Source organism: Anabas testudineus, chromosome 5 (assembly GCF_900324465.2).
Source record: "Anabas testudineus chromosome 5, fAnaTes1.2, whole genome shotgun sequence".
Taxonomy (NCBI): domain Eukaryota; kingdom Metazoa; phylum Chordata; class Actinopteri; order Anabantiformes; family Anabantidae; genus Anabas; species Anabas testudineus.
In genome coordinates this window covers 25,595,740-25,618,881 of record NC_046614.1, presented here as the reverse complement: position 1 = coordinate 25,618,881, position 23,142 = coordinate 25,595,740, and the positions used below count along the sequence as shown (strand labels likewise).

Here is a 23,142-nt window from a genome sequence, read left to right as displayed (position 1 = left end):
AAAAGTTTACGGAGGCTGAATTATAATGGAAAGCTTTTTGTAGGACACTTGTGATGAAGAGGCTGTGGCTGCTGCTTTTTAAAGCCTCAGAGTAGCAGAACTACACTTGATAAATATAAGAATAGGAGAACTTCTCAGAATAGAAGCTGCTGTGCAGGACCACTTATCAGACTGTACACTTAGCACCGACTCCACGTTCCCTGGATACCCAGTTCTTATGTTCCAATTCTCAGACACCGGATACATACTGGCCTAAATTCAGATCAGAAGAGACTCTTGGGAGTGTAAAGTTCTGTTTCCCTCGACACTGATGTTAAAGATGGCCCGTGAATGTGCATGTACAATACTCACTTGTGATTCCGAAGATCGTGTCCCTGTGATATCTCAGTCACAAGCCTGGACGCCTTGATCCTGTTCTAGAGAAGATGAAGAAACACAAAGATAAATAACAAGCAGGCACATTTAAGCAAAGCGGTGATGTTCACTATCGGCTTCTGTAGCATTTGATTTAATTACTTTAGCGTTCTAGTTGTTGAGGCCTATGGCTGCTACAAAGGAGAAGAGAGAACGCAGAAACACCCAACACTTTTCTTTGATCTTTGGGAACGAGTTGTATACTACAGGGCTTTAAAATGCTTTTACAGCACAAGCTAGTTCAGTCAGTTTCATGGAAAAGGTCTAATGTTTTGCCATGGCTTTAATCTGGTCAAAGTCTGCAAACAGAGGAAACACAAAGAAAAGAGTGACTCGTTTTCTGCAGCTGATAAGCAGCTCAGCTTGATAAGCATTTATATGCAGAGGTTCCAATAAGAAAGTGCTATTAAAAAAAAAACTGCTCTCAGTAACTCGTTAGTGCCAATATTATCCTGTTAAAACTGCAAAAGGTAAAAAGGTTTGAATATCTCTGACATGCAGTATGAATATTAACAAGTACAATTTATTGTAGATTTCCCTTCACGTGGTCCTTAACTCAGACTTTAAGACAGTTAAATGTTCAATCTACACTTTCAGATTTGTAACATACAATATAATTTGACAAGATATAATAGAATATGATATAATTTACAAGAACCCCTTTAATATAAGTGCACATTTCCAAAAATGATAACCAGGTAAAAATCTATTTGACAAAATGGAACAAAGAGGGGAAAAAAGACATTTTCTTAGAGCCAGCCATCTGATTAGATTAGTTCTCTCTAGAACTGTGTCTTTATGGGATGTCATTTCAGGTGACTTTTTTCAGTAAATTAATCTCATGAAAGGTACAAGGTTGTACCCTTTGACAGCTGAGCTGTACATTGAAGAAAGAACCACAGTTACAAAGGCTCTTTTTGCAGTAAAGGTTTAGAACGAGTCCACGTGGATTATATTCAACTGTAACCCATGTGTTGGAGTGTGCTTGTTTCAGAAAGGGGACCATATGGAGTCTGATGGTTTGGCAGAAACTGTGCTGTGCAGTTTAGGATTGGGAAATTGAAAATAAATTCACTCTCCATCCAAGGGAAAGTCACTCAGAAAACAATTCAGCGAGTCTCCTGCTGTTTGCCTTCACACATACAATCATGGGGACTGTGACATAGTCTTTCATTACTATGGACATGACCATTGTGCATTACTCTACTCAACAGAGTCAACATGAGTCTCTGAGTTGGAAGTGATAGCTGCTGTAAACACACCAGAATAAAGTACAGCCTGTGTTTAATGTAATAAATGTAGAATATGTGGCCCAGAACAGCAGTTCTGTGGAAATGAGGCGTAAGCAACCAACTGATTAGACCAACACTAAAGCTAGTGGTGGTCTAATCAGGGGATTTGTTCATACAATTAAAAAGAAAATACTACAAAGGAAAGTGTATACTATCAGTATGACAGTATCACACTGAAGACAGAACTGTCTAATCACTGGACTACTACATGAAGAAGGAAGTGTCATGTGTCACTTTCATAACTTTGTAACACACTACTACATGCACAACGGTTTCTATTGTATAGCTACAGAGAGCTCAGCCTGGTTTTCAGGAGCATTAACACTTATTAAGTTATTATTACTAACGGACCCCAAAACAACTTTAATCACTCTGGTAGAAAGAACTTTATGGGCAAAAGAACTTGGTCAGGGGCTGTATTTCCTTTTCACTGTGTTATAAACTGCCCGTCCAAAAAAAAAAAAAAGCTAATATTTCGTTGCCTTTAGTTTTGATTACAGCACATTCACGTGGCATCGTTTCAATCAGCTTCTGTAATGTCACAACATTTATTCTCATCCAGAGTTGCATACATTTTTCTCCAAGATCTTGTTTTGATGATGGAGAGTCGGACGCTGCATAAAGTCTTCTCCAGCACATCCCAAAGACTCTCAGTGGGGTTAAGGTCTGGACTCAGTGGGGTTAAGGTCTGGACTCTGTGGGGTTAAGGTCTGGACTCTGTGGGGTTAAGGTCTGGACTCAGTGGGGTTAAGGTCTGGACTCAGTGGGGTTAAGGTCTGGACTCTGTGGTGGCCAATCCATGTGTCCTGCTCCCTGAACCACTCTTCCACAACATGAGCCTGATGAATCGTGTCATTGTCATGTTGTCATGTCATAGGACTGAAAAACATTCAAACCACTTCGATGCTCTACTTGTTTTCTGCTGATATAACACGTTGGTCGTCTTCGCCTTTCTTTCTTCCAAACACCACTAAAGATGTTTTAACTACACAAACCCTTTGGAGGTGCTCAACTGTTTATTTTAGAAGATTTAGTATGAAAATATGCAAAAAAGAAAAAGATTTTTTGGAACCACTGTGAATAAATACAAGGAAAAACAAAACGCATAACTGCATTTTAATGGGCCATTAATGGGCCACAGCAGCTATCACATCATTTGTCTGTACACAGTCTCAGTTCATGGTGAGCACATAACTAAAAACATTTAGAAAAGAGCGGATTTAAGAAGTTTTCCTTATTATGAAGCTGTATATGCGATGGGCTGTTTGTCTAGTGATCCAGATCTGTCATCTTCCTGTGATGTTTCAACAGACACACGAAGGCGCCTCCACTTCTGATTTGCAACAATTTTAATGGAACAGATTTTTCCTTAAACTCCTCCAATCACTCATCTTGTCAGGCTGAGTGTTCTTGACCTTCCGTCTTCTAACAGGGGGTGTGAATAGTCTCTACACCACCCACCTCTCTATTCCCTTTGTAAGCTGCATGAGCAGTTGCTCATTTTCCTCCCATATTTCGCAGCTTTTGACTCCACCTTCTTCTCCAAACCCATCATTTGAAGTGTGCTCTTGTTGTGTCTTTAAATATTTATGTTACCTACAGTTTACAACAGCTTCTTAACATGTTTCAGTAATGTGGAAACTTAATGTGGAGACATGCTATCACATGTTTAGACTTATTAAACAGCAGAGCAAAGATAGAGCAACAAACTTCAAATCGAGTTCAGTCATTTGTGGAGAACTTTTAGTTTTGGTATTTTATAACAACTAGCTGAAGCACTGGGTTGGTTCTTAGTTTTAGACAAGATTTAGTCAGAGAAACTCAGTGTTTTAATCAGTGTTTTAGTCATGTCACCTTTCATGGTGCCGTTATATCAATAATATGCAGTGGGTAAAGAAATGATTCTTATTAAATTTGCAGGTATGAGTAACAAGTAAAAATATTATTGAATAGCAAATAAAATAAAGATGAAAGTGAAAACAAAATAAAATATACCGGCTGTTTTTTTATTCTAAATTTGTCATCCAGAACGTAGTTGACTGACAGCGGGTGGACTAGCAGACCTAGTCTTATTTACATTAACAGCTTCTGCCTTGGAGAGTTTTAAAGTGAGCGATTACACCAGTGGTTTGACTTGTAGTTTCATTTTAATGCTGGCTGTGTTCGACACGTGTCAGAACTACAACACAATGAGTACCAGCTCCTGTGAAGCTGCAGACCTGTCACAGTGCTGATAATGATATAAAGTACTTAATAATTAAGCTCCATCATACACTGCCCGTCCGAAAAAGGTCACCACCTGGATTTAACTAAGCAAATAGGTAAGAGACTCCCATTGGATAATATATCATACAGTATATTATATTATATACTACTAAAAGAAAACAACAACAACTGTCACCTGTATCTGGATTTAATGCTTCTCTCACCCTTTTCACCTCTGTGACGATGGACCTCATTAAGTTTTGAAAATATAGAGAAAGCAACTAAATCAGACGTGATTTAAAAAGAAATGACATTTCCTCCCAGCTCTTAACTCTTAAGGTTATTTTTTCCCCACTTCTGTCTGTTTATATTTATTCTCCATCTCTCTCACTGCCTGATCTCTCCTCCACATGTTCACATGAACATCGACAGCATTTTGTCACTTATACACAGCATACCTAACATAAGGAAGGTTGATTTAAGATGAAAGATGCAGAGTTCTGCTCTCCCTCCATCTCTTTATATCACACTACATCCGTTGTTGTATAACCTGCACTTCTTTGCAGTCAGGAGGTATTACATCGCAACCTTAATACTTTACATACTGATAGAAAAACAAATAGCCCACACAAACAAAAACATGCACATATACAAGATAGATATTTGAAGTGCATGATGAAAAAGACTAAATCACATATCGATACCTGTGAAATAGCTCGAGCATATTGGAACATCAATATCTCATCTGTTTCATGAGTTGTTCAGGGAGTCAAACATGACACTGCAGCTCACAATAAAAAGGATCTGGGATCAGTGTCTCACTGAGCTCCTGCTGCAATCATCAATTCATTATCTAACACACAATCTGACCTTCACAACTATTTAGCAAGTAAATAGGGATACTTCCTCCTCACAGCTCATCTCTTCCTCTCCTTACTTCCTGTCCTCATTAGGCACCTTAATTGTCCACTTGTCATCATCACATATTACATCATCAGTGACAACATTGGCTTCCAAAACATCACAGGAGAACTAATTAGTTTCATATACATTTTGGAAATTCAGTCACATGACATTAAATTCCATTTCTTTAAATTGAAATTAACCACTAGAAAATTACACGTTTGCAGCCCAAATTTATTAAACATCACATTGTGAGTCTTTCAAGTGAGACTAAAGTTACCTTGGCTGTTTCAAATGCTAAGATTACGTTAATAGGATGTGTTGTCCTACAGCTATCTGAGCTTAAATTCAAGTCTCTGGACTGCAGATGAAATAAATTAAAGTGAGAGTCAGGTTCCCTGTTTGATTATTCTGCTTTCATATTCAGCTGCATCCACTTATTTAACGTCACACCAATACACACAATGGTGTTCCTATAGTTGTAAGCCCGTCCCTAAAGTGGTATGAAGAGTCTGCTGATCCAGATGTCAGGAATTAACAGTCCCCAACCGCCTTCCCTAACCTTAACTATAAAAACAAAAAACTAAAAGTTGAACCTGAACCACTAATTAAAACCATACCTAACTGTAACCTGAACCTCAAAACCAAATCAAAAAATTGCTCAAAGTAGTGCAAAAGCAAACAAACAGCAAAATGCACAAGCACACTGTCACACACACAGGGGCAGCACAATTCAATGTCGCAGCCATTTTCCTATCATCTCAGCCGTGGTTAGTATTCTGTCACAGTGCCCAGCGTAGTATGAAGCAGTGCTCATTTGTATGTTGATAAAATGTAATCTCCCAGGTGCCTGGCTGAATTTCTGAACACTATCCTTCTGACATTTGCAGAATGCCAAGCAACACATTGTCCTGCCAGCAAGGGTGGAAGTGTGTGTGTGTCTGTTTTTGTTGCCAAATGTATGTGTGTGACTGTTTATGTGCCAGTCAAGACCTATTAACATGTCCTTTCTTTCATGTGTATATGTATTTATGTATGTACCATTTCTTGGTGTGGGAGTGTTTTTGTGCATTGTCTCGGTTTCCTGTCTTGTCCCAAGAGGTGTGTGAGGGATTAAGCCAATGTTTGCTCAAGACAACAGATAAGATGGTAAAGCTCACGTCAGACAGGCACTTACTTTTACAATCTTTCACAACAACGTTATGAGTAGCTTAGCTGGTTTAATGAGGAGTCTGTTTGGTCTGTTGTCCACCCCCTCTGTGTGTTAAAGCACGGAGCTTTTGTATTACTATTTTTTTCAAATAATGATCCACATCTAGCAGGTCATTTCTATCAGAATAATATATATATATATATATGATTGTGTCCCCACTCTTACTGTATCCTCTGTCAACATATTATTATATCTGGCCTTAACAAGTTTAACAAACGCTGACCTTCCAAATGACCCAGCAGACAGTTATCTGAACCTTAATTCTGTATATCCTTTTCTATTTCAACAGGGAAGGAATGTGACTTCTCTTCTGTGTTGGCCAACAATAAACAGAATGAACAAATTCGAAGAGTGAAGGGGCCTTACGAAATTACAGAAGTAGTCAAATATAGACATTAAAAACCTTTAAAAAAGTGATTATACTCGATGTGCACATCTAAAAAAACCAACCAACCCTTCACCTGCTATAGACCTACCTTGTGCTTGCTCTGGTATTTGTTTTGTACGTGTCCATTTGTTATTGAGAGATACTATAAACTATCCTGGGTCAAGGACTGGAGTGTTGCTCCGACAGTGACGGGAGGTCAATTTTCTCACTTGCGTCATGAAAGTAATTGTGTTATCTGATCACACTGACCTTTAAACCGTGCCCTGTTTGCAATTTATCTGAATGATGTAATTTTCTCACTGAGCTGTGTGAGATTCATCCCAATACCTTGTCAGAATTTTACCACACCTATGGGCACTGACTGGCTCACTGGTATTTCTACTAGCCATTCAGATGCTGTTTGTAAAGGGGTACTAAACCTCATTCACATCTTTTAAATATTTTGTACTCAAATCTGCATAGAGTTTAATTCCTCCTTATTACAGAACACAGGAATATGAAGAACCAAGTAAATATCTCATCCTACCTTTTGCCTTAATGTATTTAATACTAGGAGTTATTACCTCTGCAAGGTACTACTAAAAATAATGCTTTATTTCCATATTTTAAATTCAGTAGGCAATGTTGCTCGCTACTTCAATCTTTAGACTTCACAGAATAAATTTAGCTCCTAATACAACATAGGTATTTATCTGATGTAACAGAATTTTCAACAAGTACAATAAAATCATTCTGTACCAATATTTTATCAAAATAGGAAACTGGTGTTGATATCCATCCCTACTGCTGAGTTTCACATTTTGCTAATTAGCTTCAGCCTCATGGTGCCAACAAAATATCATGTAGCCATCAATTTCAGAGTCTGTCAGAGTATTTAACCAACTCACAGAGCTAAGTTTGATTAGCCAACTAGCTACACCTAGTGAAATCAGCAAGTAACTGGGTCAGTAAAACGGTTGTTTGCCAACAAAAAATGACGCTGCTTTTCTCTGGCTGAGATCAAAACCTAATGTGATGAAACCTTTCACCAGTGAAGCTGTAAATTGCAGAGCAGATGACAGGACAATCAGCCTTCCTTTGATTCGTGACTAGATAAGTTAGTTTAGCTATTTATGAGTAAGTTTGACTTTGTCAATAGTTGTTTAACATTAAATGATTAGAATGCAAGTTAAACATAAATTATTATAACAGTAACAGAAAGTTAATTGGTTGGCAGTATAAGACATGTTCCAGCCTCTGTGTTTCCCTCTAATGATGAGTCTTTCTGAGTTCTGTTCTGAACATATATTGCCGCTTGAAGCATTGTGACCTTTGTATCATGTTGCTACATTTCTTGCCGTGGGCACTGAGATAGAGACTGAGACAGTGTTTAAAACATCAGTGAAATCTTAGTCTCCCTCTTCTACTTCCTTCCTTCCACCCTCTCTCTCTCTGGGTACACTCATTCCCCCAAGGAGTCATGTCAAATAGAGAAGAGCTGATATCAAAGGTTGTCTTAGCCCCCTAAGGGTTCAGGATCAGAGGGGTCGAGTCAGGAAGAGGCTAAATGAGACGCGAAGAGAAGCGGAGGAGGAAGGAGAAGAGGAGGAAAGTGTAGAAGAAAAATTATTTTGGGGGCAAGATTTGCCATACTGCACTAGGGCAGATGGGTTAGATGAAAGCAGTGACGGAAGAGAGAGAAGAGACATGAAAATTGGGGAGAGAAGTAAGAGGAGAGGAAAGGACAGAACTGTGGAAGACAAATGTACTGTAAAGAGGCATTAGAAAAGAACAGAAATACAGTGGATGCCAGCCAAAGAACAAAAAGTAAAGTTGTCGTCTACTCTTGCCAAGGTCTTTTATTTGTCCATCTCCCTCATGGGTCAAGGGATGGCAGACGAGCAAAGCAGAAGGAGCGTGGTAGAGGAGATAAAAAGAAAAAAGTGTTCAGGAGAATGAAAGGTAAAATAGAGTTGTTGAAAACAATCTTTTCTCTCTTTGCCCAGACTGAAAAAAAAGATCATTTGCCTTGTGGGAATTTTAGAAAGGCAGATCTGGGGACACCCGTGAAAGCAGAGGCCACTTGATACACCTGTTAATGATAAACTGACACTCACAGGTGAAGAACCAAAGCAGATCAATCACAGAATGGAAAAGCTAATGCACACTGCAGAAGGCATCGACAAAATATAGTTTATTATTATTATCCCAATGTGTTGATATAAAAGTTTCTAAAAAAAAATCTTTCAAATAACCTTTTTTGTGTCCAGTCATGGTTCCCAGTAGATGAATCCTAGACCAATGACAATGCTCTGACTTTTCCTTTAGCACCACTATAATGTTTTTACAGTTGTGATTTTTAAAAGTGATTATTTGGATGGATTGCTTCTTAGTTTGGAGACTCACAGACACACTAATAAAGAGTTGGTTTTATTTAAAAGCCAACAGATGAGTTTACATTTCCAAATATACAACTACTACTACTGTAAAGGCAACTTCATGCATTAATCTGAATTAGATCGTACATCACACCATTTAATAAAGTCTGAAGGTTAAAGTTTTAACAGCACATTCAAAGCTAAAGCCTAGTGTTACTGAGGTGGGACTCATGCAAAAATGGTTTCCCCTGTGTGAAGGACAGGTTGGACAGTCTTTCCGTTAAGGAAATTATTACATTGCACTTACAAAAAGAAAAACTGTTGTGCAATAATAAAAACGAGAGCCTGACAGGAAGGTTCAGACCCTAATTATTTTAATAACCAGTGCTTCAGGTGGCTATTAGTTAAATAAAGTTACTCAGAGTCTTGGAAACTAAAACTAGAAAGAATAATTGAACTAAAAAAAAAAAAGCCAAAGAGCAATTCATATGTTTGCGTTCAGCTCAAATATTTACTGCTTTGTTTTGATGTGTTGCTTGCATACATAATTCTAATAATTATAACTATAATTAGAACTGCATTCGAAATGTGGCTTGTATGCAATTATTGTGTTTTATCATCACTTCTTTTACAATGAATGGTAATACAACAGTAGAAATGAATGACTCCTACTGAGAAGAATTTTGTCTATCTCTGATGTTTCACTCAATCATATTAGTACAATCAAGATACAGATGGGACGTGTTTAGTTAAAAGACAGATACAGCACTGCTCAGTAGTAGCTCTCCCTTCCATAAGCACTGGTGAGAAGAAATTAACCAAAAACATATTTATCATCTAACACTGTCAAGACCTCACTTAGCAATGCAACGACCAAAAGGAAATATAGTTTCACAGAACTTATTCAGATATTAACGGTTCTATAAGCCAGAATATAGTTGGCAGGCTGATGGTTTTTGCTTGGCAGTATTTTCTTCATCCCAGCTGGAGTGTTAAAGGTCAAGAGAGATGGGGAGATGTTTACAGCGCAAATTACATACAAGCACAGAAGCCTGGGGAGAGCTTACAGGCTCCAGTGGGCCTGACTTAACTCATTAGTTAGAACTGCTGCAGCTCCATCAGGGTGTAAGGCCATGAGATCTAACAACAGCACTTATAAAGCAGTGGGGATTTGGATTTTGTTTTCATTAAGACAACTATATGGAATGTGTCAATTAATATGTGCATAGGTATCTCCTTGACTAAAGTAACCTGCAGGAAGACAGAAAAGCTCTCTAAAACTACTCTTATATAGCTACAATGTCGACGTTTTCACCTTGAGAAAGAGAAAATAAAAAGTTTCTCTGAACAATTCTGCCACTATGACACTAAGGAATACAGGAAAATAAAACAGGTCATTGAGTGGGGAAAGATGGTTAGTAGTAGTATAAGTACCACAACATGTTTGAGTAGTGAATTCAAACTAAATATTCTGGTTTTCTGTGTATTTAAGCTATGAATGGGTATTTGAAACTAACAGCTTTTGGAGTAGACGGGGGAAGATAAAGAACAGAATCTGCCACTGAGTCTATTAGCAATTAAGAATCCCGATCTCCCTCCATTCTCCTTGAACTGTATTGGACAGCAAAGACTGTATCTCAGTGTTCAATTGGTCACTGTCAGGACACAGTGAGCCTGACTGTCCAACTGAAATCAGGATAGTGCTCAATATAATGGATTCCTATTGGTTTCTGCCGCCCAGACAAACGACACTGGAGCGGTAAGAAAATAGCTTATTGATGACTGTCTGAAATTGTGGTGGAAGCTGTGTGTAGGTCTCTCCAAGTATCTCTATCTCACAAAGTGTTCTGGGACTTGTGAGGACATTTCATTGACCAACATCAAGTACTTGGAGACTTAACCCCACCCTAACCAAAACCAAGTCCTGACCTTATTAAAGTAAATGGTTAACCTTGTACATAGAAGTTTTTCCTTCAGATAGGGGGTGAGTGCATATTGTTGTTTACGTTACTGTAGCCCAGTCACTAGTTCTTCCTGTGGGGGGGGGGGGGGGGGGGGGGGGGGGTAACATAAAATAATTGAGAGCCAATTCTGTAGGATTCTTCACAGCTGGCGCTCAGTTTGGAGTTTGACTCTTTTGGCCTCAGCAACCTGTCTGGCAGTCGTAGATAGACTCACTTGCTCCATGAGCTATTTCTCGTATTGACTTTACTCTAAAATATTTCAAAATTGGAAACAATAGCTAGTAAAACCATCATGTTAACAACTCAGGTGGATTTTCTTTACTGCCAGACTGTGAAAGCTACAACTTACAATGGCAAGAAAACAGTTGCAGATTTCCTGGTTTCCTACATAAATTGGTAAAATGTGATCTGATCTTGTGACCAACGTCACAAATACGAGACTTCCTCTCTCTCTCTCTCACACATATATATATATATCCGTGGTCCTGTTTTAAGTTGCTTAAAACAGGACAGTGCATCCAGAAATTTTTTCAAGATTTTGTTATGGTTACAGCCTCTTTATAAAATTGGTTAAATTCGTTATTTGTAAATCCCCCATAATGACAAAGTAAAAAAAAAAAAATAAATAAATTCTTGAAATATTATTAAAAATAAAAAATAAATTCTTTGCCATGACACTCAAGATTGAGCCCTGGTGCATTCTGATACTACCGATCATCCTTGAGATGTTTCTACAACATATTTGGAGTCCATCAGTGGGAAATTCAGTTGATTTGAAATGCATTAACCTGTCCCACAGTTACCAGCACAAACCAAGGCATGAAATCCAAAAATTGTCTGTAGAACTCAAACAAGTTTGTATCAAGAAACAGATCTGGGGAAGGGTACAGAAACATTGCTGCAGCATTGAAGATCCCAATGACAGTGGTCTCAATAAGCCATACATGGAAGAAGTTTGGAACCACCAGGACTCTTTGCAAAGGCTGTGTTTCAGCCAAACTGAGTGACCAAGAGAAAATGGCCTTAGTCAGAGAGGTGACCAAGAACCTGATGGTCACTCTGAAAGAGCTCCAGCATTTCTCTGTGGAGAGAGAACAACCATCTCCACCAATCACTGTGTATGTTAGAGTGAGAGAATGGGAGAAACTGCCCAAAAATAGGTGCCAAGCTTGTAGCATCATACTCAAAATAATTGGTGCTAAAGGTGGTTTAACAAATTTTTGAGCAAAGGCTGTGAATACTTATGTACATGTACATGTTATTTATTTTTTATAAATTTGCAAAAAAAAAAAAAAAAAAAACACTTTCACATTACGGAGTACTGTTTGTAGATTGTTTAGGAAAATAATGAATTTAATCTGTTTTGGAATAACACCGTAACTGTAACAAAATCTGGAATACTGTGCTGTGAATACTTTCTGGATGCACCGTATGTCTTCTTCCATCCAGAAAGCAACATGAGTTCTGACTGACTGGAGTAGCAGGGCTTATAAACCCTTTGGAGTTACACTTTGATGGTTACCGATGGCTTGTTGGTCCACCAGCTGGCAGGTGCAGAAATGAAAATGTATAACAATAAAAGATAATAATAATTGATAACTTTATTAATCTCCTTGGGGAAATTATTGGGGACAGGCGGTTTAACTAAAGCACCAAGGGTTTGGGGTTGAGTGTTCTTTTCACTAAACCACCAACCCAGAGGTTCATGATCTATTGCCCTACCAAGTGAATGACCTTGAGAGAGCTGCTCAGCTCAGACCTCAGCTGTGGAAGAAATTCTTTCAGAATGTTGTACAGGTCCAATCCACAGCCACAGGAACAACCTGCTAGCTATTGCTGCCAAAGGTTGAAGGTGGTTCATCCAGTAACCAGTAATTAAAAAAAACATTTTTTTTACCACCACCAGCACATAATTTGTTTAATGGTGTGTTCACTGAAGACATAAAATGCCCTGAATATGTTTTAGAAGCTAAGAAATATTGTGTTGATATTTGTGACTTTGCTGAAGATCAGATCACTTTCATGACCAATTTATGTTGGAAAGCAGGACATTTCTAATAGTTTACAGGAGCATTTGATTTCTTATGTGTGTGTCAGCAGTAATATAAATCTTTCCTTTTAAGTATACTTGAAGCCCAATACTAATTTGTTATCCTAAACTTCCTTCCTTGCCTTTCCTTGTTTATGCCCATGAATAATTATGGTGTTTATTCATTAATACAAATGTGGCTACCCTTGGGTGTTCTGAATATTGTCTGTATAATATGAATCTAACATTTGATAAATGGCACACATTTGTGGTTCATGACTTTTAATTACAGAGAGACACTGCATTTATGACTAAAAAAGGAATAGTGATGCTGACTGTTCGCACATGTGTGGAGTGCATGAGATTTAATATAAATTTAAGGTGAGACACATATGAAATTACTATGGGACACCTCTCAAACACTCGAATATGCACTCCACAGGGTGCACTGAGCAGCATATAAATCATTTGAATGGCATAATGAAATTTCACACTGTGTGTGATTAAAAAGCAGTGCTGGTAACATTTTATTATCAGTGTCATTGTTATAACTCTGCAGATTCAATTCTCTGTCATATAACTGTCCAAGTATGAGACTGTCCAAAGATATACAGTACTCTTCATTACTGAAATTAGTTTAAATTGTGGACTACATGTTTAGTTCTGTGTATATTTAGACAGTTTGTACAGTGCCTTAGGACAGCATGCATAAAATAAACAACAACATAACATATGAGGGATTCTTGGCATATGTAAATGTCAAATGAGCCCGATATGCCCTAATGCTTGTGCTTTCTATATTGTTCACTCCGAATACCAAATTACTATTGCTACTACGTGAGGAAGGGTCTGAACATATATAAAATACCCCTTTGAAGTTAATATATTGTTCGTCTTGTCACAGTCTTAGATCACAAAAACACCCTTACTAACAGAATAAATGATAGAAGGATCAAATAGTAGCCTCCCTATATGAAATTCTCTATACAGAGGATGAAAGTGAAATTTCCCTTTTGAAATGATGATCAAATCTTGTTACGTTCTTGTTTCTTTTGAATTGCCAAATTTCTCTTGTGTTTCTGGATATCAAAGACAAAACATTCTCTGTATTAGACAAAACAATAAAAATTGATATATTCAGATTAAGTTATGACTAATTTTATTTACTGAAACTTTATGCCATTCCCCAGAAACTATAGTCATATGTAATACTGACAACAGAGAAACTACACCTAAGTGACCTACACTCAGTTTTAAAATTGAGGCTGAAAGCATGACATAAATGTCCACAGTGTCATGGAAAAGGAGAAACTACTAAAACAATGCTGTTCAAAAAGAAGCTAAAACCTTACAAATACTGACATGTTCAAATGTTAGGAGAAAGAAATGCCTTTATAATATTCAACAGGAGTTAACAATCAACTCATTGACTGCAAGGTGCCCAGGTCCTGTGGATGCAAAACAAGCCCAAATCATCAACCCTCCACTGTGGCGCTTGTCGGTGGTTATGAGGTGTTTCTGCCAAAATGTTGTGTTCACTTTTCACCAAACAAAGAACTGGGATTTAAAGCCAAAAGACCCCACTTTACTCACATCTGTCCACAGGACATTGTTCCAAAAGCCTTGTGGATAATTTAGTTGTGTCATCATGTTCTTTACATACAGAAGAGGTATTCTCCTGGAACCCTTCCAAACAAAATGTACTTGTTCAGTTGTTTCTAATAGTGCTGTCATGGACTTTTAACATGATCTGTAAGGACTGTAGGTTCTGGGATGTTATTGTTTTTTGCATTTGTCTGAGCATTGTACGGTCTGACTTGGGGTGAATGTGCTGGGACATCCACTGCTGGGAAGACTGAGTGCTTTCTACTTGTGAATAATCTTTTCACTGTAGACCACTAAATTCAAATGGTTAAGACATTGTTTTATAATACTTTCCACACTGATGTGCAGCAACAATTATGGCTTTTCCTGTTGGCATTGTGTTGGCACACACCTGAATGCTCCAGACTAGCAAACCTCTGTTTTTCTCAAGGTCTGCACACCTGGTGCAATTAATTAATAATTAAAGCTAATGAATAGCAACACCTGGCTGCAACTTATGCTCTTAAATTATATGGATTCTTTGTTTAAGGCTGTATTTGCCAAACACTAAAACGCACTATCATCAGATGATTTTTATTGTGGTTTTTACACAATGTTTTTACATTAAAAGACATAGTTTTAAAAAAAGCGTACATTCACTTATGCACAACTGTACTATTAAAACCAGAATTTCCAACTCTGTCTGCTGGAATTCTGAGAGAAAATATATTCACAATACAAGTAAGTGTCAAACAACTGCCCTGATTCAGAATTGGTCATGTACTGCTTTCTTCTTTTATTTTTCTTGAGACAGTTTGAGAGACAGTCTGGGAGGGAAGCTCGGATGCATCACTGTGCTTGTTGCCCAGTACAAATCAATTTCAAACCTCTTTATATTTTAGTCACCAGAAATCAAACACAGTGGCTTCAGTGTTACACCACAGATAGAGGCTTACTAACACACCCACTTCTGATCACCTTATACCAAACTTTCCAGACCTTCACCTGCTGTTGTGAACATTTTTAGTTTTTCATGACTACTTCTCGTGCTACAGTTTCAGTGGCATGGTGATTGCCAGTACAGACAAGTTCAGTATAACTCTTATTTTGTCACAGTATATCATTCAGTTTAAGCCCTGTTCTGCTCATTACATTCACTCATGAGGTCAGTCAGGCCCGCTAGAACAATATGGAGACAAAGACAGATGGAGAGAGACAGACAGAGACTCAAATAGACGGACAGCACTGTCAAAGCTAAAAGCTGTAGCTTTGCCATGCTGGCATGAGGAACTATAAATGGGTATCTTAATTAAGGTCCCCTAGCCCCACACGTCGCCAGCGGCTGTTACTGCTACTCACATCCAACTAATATGGTTTTTATAAGGACCTGAAGGAAGAAAGTGGGGAGGGAGAGAGGAAGAGAAGAGTGAGAACGAGAGACAGGCAGAGAGATGAAGGAATGCAAAGATAATTACTCCGTAGGACATAACATTTGTTCTATAAAATGAAGTTTGTAACAAATATAAACACATAAATTACAAATGAAATGCAAAACTTTGGTGGATGTGACCTAATACCTGAAATTACATAGTGTTAAATACAAAGGTTTCCAAACACTCTACATAGGCATGAATGCCATGACAAGATTAGCCCTTAAATTATTTATTTGAACTGTTTTTACTGCTTTAGTTAGAATTACTGCACCACATACATATTCAGTAAATAAAAACTGCAGAAAATTGGTGTATGGTTTGATTCATATTAGGTTTTTTTCATCAACACACTCTCAGAATTATACATGCAGCAATTTTCCCCTTTTGCAGACATATTTGATAACGAACAACAAGCTTCTGGTAGAATTCTGGATAGGTGACCTCTCGTCTCACAGAATCTATTTAATTACCTTTTAAATATGGCCCACATATATTTAATAGAGCTGAGCTCATGGCTTTGGGTAGGTCATTAAGAAAAAAAAAACCCTGCTTTATCCTACAACCTTTTGTCAAGTTTGAAGGTGTGATTTAGGAGCTGTGGGTTCTTACTTGGACAGCAGCCTTTAAGTCCATGACAATGTAAAACTGGTTAAGACAGTGACATTCGCATTTCAACAGTAATCACTTCACAGCAGGCCTGACGCTTCTTGGATTTTTCCTGGCTATCCAAACCAACGCCCCCCTCAGCTGAGATAGTTTGGAATTCTTCTCCATCTTGAAAAGTGTCTCTACCTCCTAATAACTTATGTATTGTTTGATTGTTTGAACTGTTAATCTTGGAATATGCAGATGTTTAGAAATGGTTCCAAGAGACATTTCTAGACCATCCTCTAGACCATCCTCTTCATTGTGTGTTGTTCAATCCAATGACAGCAGTCATTGGCTTTTATAAGCTACCAGTTTATCATGATCACTAACAGGATAAGGCCCTGGGCCTTGCAAATTAAAATATGGATCTTTTAGCACCACTGAATTAATGATCTGAGTGTGGTTTTGATCCTGTGCTAATTAATTAATGAGGTAATGTGCACAAATTATTTTTTGTTGGTTAATGAAATATGTATGTTGGAAAATCACTCTGCCTAAAAAAAGAGTTTAAAGAAATTACATCTCACATAATTCAATTCAATTCAATTTTATTTGTAGAGCGCTTTTTACAATTGACATTGTCACAAAGCAGCTTTGCACAACCAAAGAACAGTACATGAACAGTGAATGTGTATGAATCATAATAATCAGATTGTCCCTGATGAGCAAGCCGAGGGCGACAGTGGCAAGAAAAACTCCCTGAGAAGGCAACAGGAAGAAACCTTGAGAGGAACCAGACTCAACAGGGAACCCATCCTCATATGGGTGATTACATGCTGTGTAGGCAGAAGTCCAGTATAACAGTTAATGTCTTTAAGTTAATGTGGAGTCCAGTTAGTTAATTGCAGGCAGATTTGTTCCATTCCTGGACTATCGAGCGTTGAGTCGAGACCTCCAAGAAACAGCTGCCGACGTCCGCCGAGGCCAAGACCGACTTCATAGTAGTAAATAATCATATAAAGACAAATATTGCTATGACAGTCGCGTTTGTGATAAGTGTATATAAACCTTCATTCATAATGTAAATACAAAATGTGAAACATGCCAGTTCAGAAACACAATAATCAGAATTGTTGTATAAATGGAATTATACTAAATTACGAATGACATGATAAATAAGCACCATGTATTTTTACTCACTCTGGCCTATTATAAAAAACTAAATCAGAAAAATTAAATGGATATTTTTGATTTGTTTATTTTTGTTGTTTCATGATGGCATTACTAAATTGCATAAATTCAATCCAATACTATAGAGTTATTTTTTTTTTATTTACAAAGCCTACTATAGATAGACAACTTGTTTCTATACAACCAGATTATATGATGTTTTTGATATTTTATATCAAATTATCACCACTACTCCTCTCTTTCTATGCAGCATGTGACAACTATGCAGCGTCTTTCAGCTCACCATTTTGTTTTTTCAAGTCACAACATTACTATTTCAGTTCACTCACCACTTTCATATTGCTCTCATCAGCCTAGCAACAAATGGCAGATAGGCACCGCTGTGGACTATGTGGGAGCACTTGGCATCTAAAGAGCCATGTACTATCTATCTATTTACTTCCACAGTTGATGGAGAGTAAAGCAGAGCTAAAATAGAGTGAATATTGATCCAATATTTAAGTCCAAATAAATGCTAATGTTGCTCCATACAAAGCAGAACTCTCCGTTCTCAGACTGCAGGTTTACTTGTGGTTCCTAGAGTTTCCAAATGTAGAATGGGAGGCAGAGCCTTTAGCTAAGCTCCTCTCCTGTGGAACCAGCTTCCAGTTCAGGTTCGGGAGGCAGACACCCTCTCTACATTTAAGACTAGACTTAAAACTTACCTTTTTTATAAAGCTTATAGTTAGAGATGGATCAGGTGACTCTGAACCATCTCTTAGTTCTGCTGCTATAGGTTAGTCTGCTGGGGGACCTCTACTGATAAACTGAGCTCCTCTCCTCTCTCCTTTCTCCTCTATCCATTCAAATTCTACCATTTCATGTCATTAACTTTGTGTCTTCTCTCTCCTGTAGTTGTGTTTCCTCCTCTCTTTCTCCCTCTCTCTGTACTTTTCTGCAGGTATCCTCGGCCTGGAGCTGTACATCTCCAGAATCCAGTTCATCTGCCCAATGTTCTTGATGCTTGTTGTTGTCTTTATTGCCTGCTGTTCTTTTCTCTCTTCTCTTTCCACTCACTCCAACCGGTCGAGGCAGATGGCCGCCCACTATGAGCCTGGTTCTGCTGGAGGTTTCTTCCTCTAAAGGGAGTTTTTCCTCTCCACTGTTGCCTAAAGCTTGCTCAAATGGGATTGTTGGGTTTTCTCTATAATTTTTTGTATAAATATTTTCTGTAAGGTTTTAAACCTTACACATTGTAAAGTGCCTTGAGATAACTTCTGTTGTAAATTGGCGCTATACAAATAAAATTGAATTGAATACTTGCTGGATGTATATCTAATTGCAAACACCATAAATTGAGATCATTTAATTTGTTTACAGCTTGTTTTTGCCATCTCCAAAAGACCCAAGTGTAACTGATTATATGTTATTTTACATTTTCTTGTATTGGAAATGAACTAAGACAGTCTCAGCCCGGGTATTAACTACCAATGACACTGTCTCTACACACTTGTAAGTGGAATTCTAATTTGAACTAGTCTAAATGTAGGCCAAGCAGCATGTAGGCCAACCAGGAAACACAGCATGCTAAAAAGCTGTGGAGAGTGAAAACCATACACATCTGAATGGCTGCTACTGTTCATTCAGCACAAAATTATCACACCGTCAAAGGACCTGGCAGAGGAGCCACACACATCACAATGCTGATGAGAGAAATGTTTACCGTGAATAGATAACAGATGTGATGGTGAATTATTTATTTCAATAATGTCTTCCATTTCTGTAATGTCATTGCTGACGGCAGCGAGCAATGGATGGCGCAAGCAAATGTACAGAGAGAAAGAGAGAGAGACGTGCTGTCAGCTACAGATATGCCATTGTCACTCCTAATAAACCATGGCAGCCTGGTGACTAATTAGCCATAATTTTGCTCGTTGGAGCTTTGAGAAATGTTTGAAAATCTCGCCCGAGTCACAAACTTGTTCTGCCAGGAGGAATGTCACAGCCAGGCTGGGGCTAAGCGGTGCTGGCACAGCATCAAGAAATTCTGGTATGTGTCATAGAAAAACTCTCTGAATGGCCCCTAGCCCTGGAAGAACTTGACAACAGTTTGAGAAAACTTCAGGGAGAGCATGGCCCAGTATTTGGCTGCAAGTTTCGCCCCCCCTCTGACCTTGATGGAAATGAGAAGTTTGCTGGTGTGAATATTCTCTGAGGATGTGCACAGGACTGACAAACAGTTTTGCTTCAGAAAATATTCAGACTCCTTCACTTTCATTACACTTTAATCTGCGGTAGACCTGTAAAATGGGCATAACTGCCAATCTGCCCAATCTCCACCAAATGATCCATAATTACTGTTATCTTCGATCTTTATTATTTTGATTATTATTATTTCGCCAGTTCCTTCGGTCATTAACTAGTTCTCGACGCTTTGTTATAGAAAAGTAATTCAACTTTCTAAACGTGTGTTTTCTTTAGGCGACGGGTTCTATTACATTTCAACTTTTTATTTTATTCAACTTTTTTCATCAATATTATTTTTGAATGGCCGTCTATGAACGTCATTGTTCAATTTTCTATCATCTTTCCTCTTTTCCTCAGCTTCCCGTAACATCGTACTTTGTAGTAGAAACGTCATTTAAACTTTAAACGAGTCAGTTTTAGTTTTAGGTATTTTTAGCTCAATGATGATGTGATGTCACAGGTTACAGTGGAAAGGCTCATTTTTTAAACCAAAATCTTTTCTCAAACTGTCGGCCACAATTTTCATTCTTTCTATATACTTTCTTTACAAAATTGTAGGAATACTGGTTCTGATTCTGATCAGCTGTTTGCCTAACAACTAGGTTTATCTGTGTTGAATTTTGTCTGAGTTTATAGTCAACATGCTGAAGGGCCCACTTCTGTAAGTTGCTCCTGTGACCACAGTTTTCAGTCCGTAAACATAAAATTTGCACAGGCAACTCACTAAACTCTACTGTGTCAGGAAATCACATTTTCTTGGTAGTAGGATTTACAGTTTTGCCAGAAACATTGTCTTTTTGAGAGGTCTGATTCTGTTTAAACTGCCATGACTCAGCACTTTTTAGTTAGCCTGTGTCTGTTAGCATTTCCTTGCTAATTATTTTTCTTTTTTGAAATGAAAGAAATTAGGAATCACTGGGACTGTTCCTAGCCACCATATGTCTAAGTAAAGAATGTCCAGAAGAACAACTATCTCAGCAGCACTCCATCAGTTGGACTATTATGGTGTAATGGCATTGACAGAAGCCACTTTGTGTAAAGGGCACATGACAGTTCACTTGAACATTGCTAAAACACCTTCAAAGAACTGGATGGAACAAAATAAAAATCTTTGGGCAGAACACCAAGCACTGCGCCTGGCCAACCCCACTGCTCCTCACCTGCTAATGCCATCCTTATGGTGAAAAATGGTGGTGGCAGCGTCATACTATGTAACTGTAACTGAAAAAATCTGTTTCTGTTTAATAATAAGAGATTTCCCTTTTTATTGTGGATTACTGAATGTAGACCAATAGGAAAAAAACTTTAATTAAATGTTGATTTAAGCTACAAGACAGTAAAGTCTAAACAAATCTGAAACTGAAACTGAACTGAACCTACTAGTTACAAATTTACTATGTGCAGAGCTCCTATTAAAAATAGTGATTAAGGAATGCAAATCCTTAATATCTCTCTGCAGCACATGTGCACATCTGCATGTGTACTGAAGTACTGAAATAGCAAAGTAAACTAGTACCGTTTCCACAATTAGTTTTGTAGCATTTCAATAAATACATCCCATTTTACAATCAAAATGTCTATGTCAGCAATTATACAATACAGTTTATGGTAGAACTGTAAATGAGGATTTGGAAGCACTACCTGCTCCAGCATATACTAAATATCCCAGGAGAGCAGAATTGATATTTGTTACAGTGAGAAAATATTTATGAGGAGGTTATATATATATCACCAAACAATCATTTCACAATGTTTTGACATTTAAAGGTCACTAAGGTCCAACTTGTAACTTGGTGAGTTACAGTAAATAGTAGAACATCACAATCATTTTGTAGCTTTAAATCAAATATTTCCCTATTTGGTGTAGTTGCCTTAACCAAGAACTGTATTGTGATATCATTTTAAATGTTCATTTGTAACTTAATATTTTACATTAAAAAAAACAATTGATTGGTTTATTTCACAGCTGTTGTTTGTAGCATTTCTCAAATTAAACTTCCTTCAGTCAAACATTTTTATTTATTTTTTTTTACAAAAGTTATTTTAAGTGCCAAGGAAATTTGAATCTAATCTAATGTATGTTTCCATTACAAGTAGTGATGTGGTCAAGAACTTCAAATGAACTTTGAGGTGAGATTCTTTTTTAACTAGGAACACATTTCTGAACCTCCTTCACCCATTTCTGGTTTCCTGTACGCTCAGTTAATCTAACTCTGCATTGCTCCTGTAGTGAGAAGCAACTTTTTTCATATAGTTTCATGCCAAAATGGAGTGATCCTGACTCCATTAGTTAATATATCCCCCGTGTTCTGTATTTAAGTTAAACACTGCCTGGAGCGAGACATCATGTAATTAGACTCACAGGTGAGAAGGCATTGTGCAAGCCTAGCAAGACTTTGGCTAATTAAAATCTAGAGTTCCCCCAATTAGGAGGAACAATGTGCCACTCTTGCAACTGTCGGTCCCCCAGAGTCACCAAAATGGTTTTTCAGATATATGGCTTCATTTAGGTTATTAGATTTAAAAGAAAATTGATTTTTTTCTTTAATACCCATTAAATGCTGAGGCAGGTAAAAATTGTAAGAAAAAGAGATTAAATCCCTGTAATTTGCCTCCCACTGATCCAGATTAATCTATGTAAGTCCGCAAAAGTGATCGACAAAGGAGAGTTTTACATAGTTCCAAAAGTTTTACAATAAAAAGAGATTATGAACGAGAATAAGACGACATTCTGCAAATGTTTGGCCACTGACTATTGTGCCTTTTACTCACTTTTCATTGTCAATCTATGCCACTGAAGATTTAAGAAAGGCTAGCTGTAAACACCTTCACCTACAATCTTAACATTTTCTCTATCATGGGTACATGTTAACAGGGAGCTACTTTCTGGGAAATCACTGGACAGCCTTGATGCTTTAACCGCTGCATTTTCTTACATCAAATCCAGTCTTCAGTTTTTCACAAAGACTGATGAACTCTCATTGGAAAAAACAGTTTTAGAATTGTAATATAGTTTATTCTTTTCATAGCAATTACTCTGGGGCAAACTGGAGTACTTATCACTTCAAATAAATACTCAACAGTAAATGGTGTAATTGGGTTAAAAAAAAAAAAAAACTCAGACACAGGATTTTAATACAACAGACCAGAGTTCTAGTCCTTAGTCCTAGTCCATGAAGCAACAAAAGCACTGTGGTCAGGGAATGACTGGGGTTATGGCTAAATGTTATTAAAGTCAATATGTGCTTGAAGTGATTGTTGGCTTTTTAATTTTTAAAAGCTATCATCTTTCACAACAGTCACATTAAGATTGGATATTGTTAGAAAAATAGATCAAATACAGCATCAGGCTGCC

At 37.7% G+C, this 23,142-nt stretch overlaps 1 long non-coding RNA gene across 1 annotated transcript in view; it reads right to left on the bottom strand.

Annotated features, from left to right (window-relative positions):
* Nucleotides 1-325: 325 nt before the first annotated feature.
* Nucleotides 326-23,142, bottom strand: part of LOC113155386 — a 35,182-nt gene continuing 12,365 nt past the window's right edge. Inside the window, exon 4 of the long non-coding RNA XR_003298125.1 lies at nucleotides 326-416. This is a non-coding gene — a long non-coding RNA (uncharacterized LOC113155386). The remainder of the gene's footprint in view (nucleotides 417-23,142) is intronic.